The following is a 6,717-nucleotide window of genomic DNA, read 5'->3' as shown; positions in this document are numbered from 1 at the left end:
CATGTCGGCTGACCCTCTGGGCATGAGATGAGATCTGAGAGACACAACCTCAGGCTGTTAATTCTTCCTCTTCTCTAACTTGTCCAGTTTTTCTTCTAATCTAAAGCTCTACCTATGTAGATCACTTTAAATGACTAACCTCACCATTGAATTCCCCATGAAATGAGCTTACTTGATGCAAGTGATAGACGTGTCTATGGGTTTGCCGCTCTGACATCATGCTCTGTTGTCACTGTGATGTCAGGGGAACCACTCTACCAGAATGGGTTTGCCACTCTGATATCACGCTCTGGTCACGCTCTGGCTTCACTGTGATGTCACACTTACAGAATCCCTTTTATGCCCATAAATGGAGTTCCCTAATGTCATCAATATTAATGATGTCCTTTTAGAGAGATCCCTGTGATGCCAGGGGGAACAAATCCCTTTTATGCCCATATATGGAGATCCCTGATGTCCACATCCCTGATGTCCACATCCCTACATCTGTGATGCCAGGGGAACAATCCCTTTGTCTTTTATGCCCATATATGGAGATCCCTGATGTCCACATCACTGTGGCACAACCTCACCCTTTAGGGCAAGGTCACTTGTCGCCCTGAGGCGTCTTACTAGTTCCACATTCCTGATATAAAAAAGAGACGTCCTCATGTATGCAGAGACTCACTTGGTTGTTAATCTCAAGCAATCTCTTGGATATCGGCTCATACCGATGTTGCCTGTTTCCTTATAGGACTCATCAGATAAGAATAATAATACTCCACTCTCAGAGGTTGTGTAGAGACAAGACGGTTCCTGTGGGGTTTCGCGCTTTAACCCCAGAAGGGCACATTCACAGTCAATGAATTACGGCCTGTGGAGTTAACCTCCGATCCACGCAGTCCATTTGCCTGTGTTTGGAAGGTCCTCTAAGGTGAGGAGATTACATGTGGGGTTATGTTCAACAACCAAAGTATAACTGCAGAATTGCTTTGTCGACCCTGGTGGTGTTCCTGTGAGGGTTAACTTTAGCAGTCATTTTAAAGTGTTGGGGGAGACATTGTCCCTTTGGTACTCTGACAGTTAGTGTATTATTGGAGTAGTAGGTAAACAGAAAAGGGTGCTTGTGTGCTTGTGAGAGTGCCTTAAGTCTTGTATATTACATAAAAATAACTGATACAGTAATCCACCATACAGTATTTGCTTAACCACCGTTACTAAGTAATACTTCCTCTGACATCAAGCTGGGGTGGGAGACTATGCTTGATTTAAAGTTGTCGCTTTAGTCACGAAACATGCTAATTATGAAAATGGATGAGGTGTTCTTTAGGGTACATGTAATAGGACTAACACTACACAGACGGGACAATATTATATACATTTACCAAAGCCCAAAGCCGATTTGGGGAGATAACTACAGTGGATTAAACAATAGATCACACAACATTGTAAAAACAATTAACAGCAAATGATATTAACATGTTAACCCTGTAAATCATAACATCTTCCCTGCTATAACAATGCGTTATCACTAAACCAGCAACATGCATAATGACTCTTTTATACAATACCTAAAATCCGAAAAGCGGAGGTCTATATACTGAATTCACATCAGCAGCTGCCTTTGTGACATTGAGAATACTGCGAGGTTCAATACAAATTCTACAGAGCGAAGCGGCCACCCCTTTCTTCACCCTTTCTTCATCGTAGCAGGGGGTAGGCAAAGCAAAATGCCAGGCGTGAAAGTTTTGAAAAGTTAACTTTGATGCTGCGAGACAGTATTGGCAAGCTGTCAGAAGCTTGCTGTGCTCTGAAGTAGTCATGGATAGGCATATTTATACACTCAACACCACAGAAAAAGACTACTATATATCGTCGTTGTCGGGTGGAAACCTTGTATGTCTAAAAGCGTTCGTTTTGCATTCATCATTTTAGGAATGATTTAAACTAGTGAAAACAGCCGATCTACAAGCACACAACGCCTCGAGCCGTGAGGCGTTGTGTGCTTGTAGATCGGCTGTTTTCACTACTTCTGTTCGACGGCCTTGTATGATGAAGCAGGGCTTTACTTAAAAAAAACGTACAAATCTGAAACTTGGAGATACGAGGTTTCTGCCCGACAGTGACGATATGGAAGTAGCAAGTATTAAAACTACCAGTTGTAGGTGTGAAATTGCTCAAGACTTAGGCAACTTGGTCGGAATCTGAAACAGATTCTGGGTTAAGTAAGGTTAATCTCTTACTTAAAATGTATAAATCTTTCAAACAAGCTGCCACGTATCAGCGTTGGGGGTCTGTTCTCCCCCTCCCGGTCTGCTCTGCTGCCGGGCGCAGCTGGCATTGATCCGCTCGGAACACAGCAGCTCTCGCTGGAGCGCAACTCAACTTATTTATGATGCTGTCACTCGTATCCATTGACACGCCCAATTTATTGCGTCTTTCGAATATCTGCGCTACAAACGTTTGCACGTACACTGCTGGTGTAAATAGATTGTTGGTATCATCACAGCATCATCATCCCAGCCAGCACGCCCACATGGGTCCCGCATGGGTACAGGGTGGGCTTCCCTACATGGGCCCCATGTGGGAATGTCCGCGGTTTCCACAAGGGTCCCTCGTGGGTTAGCCCACGTGGGCTCTGTGTGGGTTCTACATGGGCCCTGGGTGGGCCCCACCTCGGCTAATTTATATGGGACCCAGGTGGGAACCACTTGGGCTAGCCCACGTGGGCTCAACGTGGGTTCTACGTGGGCGCTGGGTGGGCCCCACCTCGGCAAATTTATATGGGACCCATGTGGGAACCGCCTGGGCTAGCCCACGTGGGTTCTATGTGGGAATGTCCGCGGTTTCCACAAGGGTCCCTCGTGGGTTAGCCCACGTGGGCTCTGTGTGGGTTCTGTATGGGCCCTGGGTGGGCCCCACCTCGGCTAATTTATATGGGACCCAGGTGGGAACCACTTGGGCTAGCCCACGTGGGCTCAACGTGGGTTCTACATGGGTCCTGGGTGGGCCCCACCTCGGCAAATTTATATGGGACCCAAGTGGGAACCACTTGGGCTAGCCCACGTGGGATCAACGTGGGTTCTGCAGGGGCCCTGGGTGGGCCCCACATCGGCAAATTTATATGGGACCCAAGTGGGACCCACTTGGGCTAGCCCACGTGGGCTCTGGGTGGGTTCTGCATGGGTCCTGGGTGGGCCCCACCTCGGCAAATGTATATGGGACCCAGGTGGGAACCGCTTGGGCTAGCCTGTGTGGGCTCTAGGTGGGTTCTACATGGGCCCTGGTTGGGCCCCACCTAGGCAATTCTATGCGGGAACCATAGGGGATAAACGTGGGATCCAAGTGGGCTCAACCTTGCTCCTAGGAAGATTTTAATGGTAGACTAAAACAGTGTTTGACATGAACTGTGTTAATTATTGAAACACCTAAAATACATTTTGGATGAAATAGACAATATACTGTATATTTGACAACGTTTATTACAAAAATAAACAAGATAATAAAATACAATATAAATAAAGATAGCAGCAGCATGAAGGCAAACAGATCAAATGTGCAAGTGTACATACAGTACATTAAAAAAAACACTTGAAATGCAAAAAGAGATATTCCCATAATGCTCCACAGACTGCTAACAGAACAAAATAAAGGATAAAAAAATGTCCAAAAACATAAATTGTGTAAGAGGTGCATCAAAATCTTGAATTTTGTAACAAAACTGTTTTAGGGCATAGGTTTTCTGGAATCCACTGTTCATTCATGTTGCATTCATCAATCTGGGTCCGCTGTGCTTGTGGGTGTTTTTTTTAGCCAACCACAGGGGGGAGAGAGAGAGAGTTTGTCTAATGGGGTGGCACATCATCCAGATCTTTTTCTGTTGTATGTCCTTACACTCCGTTGCAGCAATCCAGTCGAGTGTGTCATTGTCTAGGTCATGATCATTCTCGGCCACGATCACCATTCAGTGGCTGGTATATAGGGCAGCTGGTCATCACATGCTACACAGTCTGTGATGGATCCTGTGCTGCACTGAAACGTCCCACACCTGTCCTCAGGTGATTGAGGGTTGTCCACTCCTTACGGGGGAGGTGCTGGTCAGGAACATCTGTGAGATCCTTGATGAATTGGTGAAGCCTGGATGGTTCTGCTGCGTTCCACTGGTCTGTCCATCTTGCCTTCACCCAGGAAGCCTTAACCTTAGATATCTCCGACATGGCAATTCCTGAGTTTATGGCAAAAGTCAAAGAAAGGATTAGCCACAAGATATGAATGTAAAGTAGTCATTCTATCTTTAAACACACTTACACTGGCGTCACCAGGAATGAGATTTTAGTAGGCGAAATGCCAGCCGAAATGCCAGTGAAGTGCATTGCGACGCATTGTGAGCTTGTAGATCGGCTATTTTCAAATAGACAAAATGTATAGGGCTGAAGAGATTAATGTAGGCCTATGTTTTATAGCCTAATAATATTCTAAATAAGTAACTAGTAACTAAAGTCCAATAGTGTAGTACACAGGAGACAGACCATTTGGCGAGCGTGTGCACATTTGATTCTTTGTAAAGCCAGGTGACGATGACCCAAAGTAAACCCCCGTCACCCAATGAAAACAATAGCAAAGATTTGCATCTCTATAAGCAAGTTGAGTAGGCCTATGCTATCAGCTGCCTACTGTCTACGTGCCTGCTGACTGTGGACAAACTGGTTTTGAATGTTCAATGTTTTCAGGCCACGGACCCCTTTGTTGAGAGAGATGAAGCAGGGACCACCAAAACCTTTACATAGATTCCATATAGTTTCATCATGACAGGAAAATCATCATTGTATTTTGGATCCATGTCGATTTGTGTTTCAGATATTTAACCACTTGAACAGTCAATACTTAATAAAGTTGACATTTCACTCACTACTTGGTCTGCTCTTTTCCCTCTCTACAAAACCTCTTTGCCCAAATGTCTGATCTACAAGCTCACAACGCCTCGCAGTGCAAGGCGTTGTGAGCTTGTAGATCTGCTATTTTTGGCTCAAGTTCTCAGAATATGGACGCTAGGGTTCAAGTGGTTAATATAAAAAATGAGAAAATAAGGTTTCTATCACACAAATATTTGGAGGACCCCCTTTAGTGACTCTGAGGACCCCCTAGGTGTCCCGGACCCCCTGTTGAAGACCCTTGATGTAGAATAAAAATGTAACTGCCAACCGTGATCTCTTCAACAAATCTGCCCCTTCCACTAGTTAGCTGCAGCCGTATGCTGTCACATTCAACTTCAGTTTTTTCCACACAACATTAAAGTTAGCCAAGATCAATATCCCAACAAAATCACAAACATTATGTAAGTTTATATTACCATTGTCACTTATGGGGTACTTCATTGTCTGTCTGTAGATTGAAGCCTCTGCTTTTCAGGTTTGGGTTGAGCACATTATTTGTCTTCAAGAAAGAGGGGACAAATGAGATTTCAAAAGTTAAAGCAATGTAAATTTCAATGTAGGCACACACATATTTCAATCTGTCTTGATTTACAAGCTCATAACGTGCTGTGATGCTTTATTAGCTAGTAGAGCTGCTGTTTTTGTGGGTTTGCCCAGACTAGGAACACATTGGGTACATTAACCAACATATACAGTACATACGGTAAACCAACATACATTGTAATCTAGGGATTTAAAACATAATATATAACAATATTGGCCTGCCTAAATCCATGGTTTGAAATAATTTGTTACAATGTGATAACATAACATTACATCTAGAGCATAAAACATGTAACTTGTTGTTTAAAGATAATGTCCTTAGTTAAGTTGACAAAATCAACAAACCGTGAGTTAAAACTAGCCTGTATCTAGGCTAGTCTAGAACATTTTAGAATATAGATTAGACAATGAGGCTACTTACCATATACTTTTGGATTTTTTAAGGTCCATTCGTGGAAGCAAGTCCTGTCATGAAGTTCCTCACTCTCAAATGACAAAGAAAAAGTGATTCAGTTTCAAAAAAGTCTGGGAAGCACAGTGATTGGTTAGACGGTCAATAACACCTACATGTGAAATCACCCTGTATTCACATGGTAATGAGAGGCTTGGTTTGGTCTACTCACTGTGTGTGTCTGTCTGTCTGTCTGTCTGTCTGTCTGTCTGTCTGTCTGTCTGCCTGCCTGCCTGCCTGCCTGCCTGCCTGCCTGCCTGCCTGCCTGCCTGTCTGCCTGTCTGTCTGTCTTGTTGAACAAAATGAATGTGGTGTTGTAGCCTAACGTAGCCAGACTATATACTAATGCAGCTAACTAACTGCAGTATTGGGTGGATTGTTTAGCTCTGCTAGGCTAGTGGTGTTGTACAAAGCAGCTAGGTAAACTAACTAGCAGCACATAAAGCAAAGTCCAAAGTCTGGCCAATCGTGGGAACACAGACAGATTGTGTATGGCCTGAGGCCCACTTCCATGTTATTTTGATCAACATTTTGCCTGTTATCTCTCCTATTGGTACAGCATGGAATTGTTATAGCATCAAAGCCATGGATATTATTACTATTATTACCCAGGCCTAATTAGCCCACATGTAGCCCATGCAGAAACCGCGTGGGCCAGCCCACTTCCATCCCATGCCCAGTTAGCCCACATTTAGCCCATGCGGGAACCACGTGGGCCAGCCCACTTCCATCCCAGGCCCAGTTAGCCCACATGTAGCCCATGCGGAAACCACGTGGGCAGCCCACTTCCAACCCATGCCCAGTTAGCCC

At 44.6% G+C, this 6,717-nt stretch overlaps 1 long non-coding RNA gene across 1 annotated transcript; it reads right to left on the bottom strand.

The window, feature by feature from the left end:
* Nucleotides 1-3,797: 3,797 nt before the first annotated feature.
* Nucleotides 3,798-6,023, bottom strand: LOC308293396. The gene is made up of 3 exons (XR_013962459.1): nt 5,878-6,023; nt 5,330-5,412; nt 3,798-4,204 (listed from the first exon to the last, which is right to left on the bottom strand). It is a non-coding gene; the product is annotated as an uncharacterized lncRNA (long non-coding RNA).
* Nucleotides 6,024-6,717: the final 694 nt, after the last annotated feature.

The sequence above is a fragment of the Nannobrachium achirus genome (assembly GCF_963921795.1).
Source record: "Nannobrachium achirus genome assembly, chromosome: 10".
In the NCBI taxonomy this organism is placed as follows: Eukaryota; Metazoa; Chordata; class Actinopteri; order Myctophiformes; family Myctophidae; genus Nannobrachium; species Nannobrachium achirus.
This window is presented reverse-complemented; position numbering and strand designations above follow the sequence as displayed.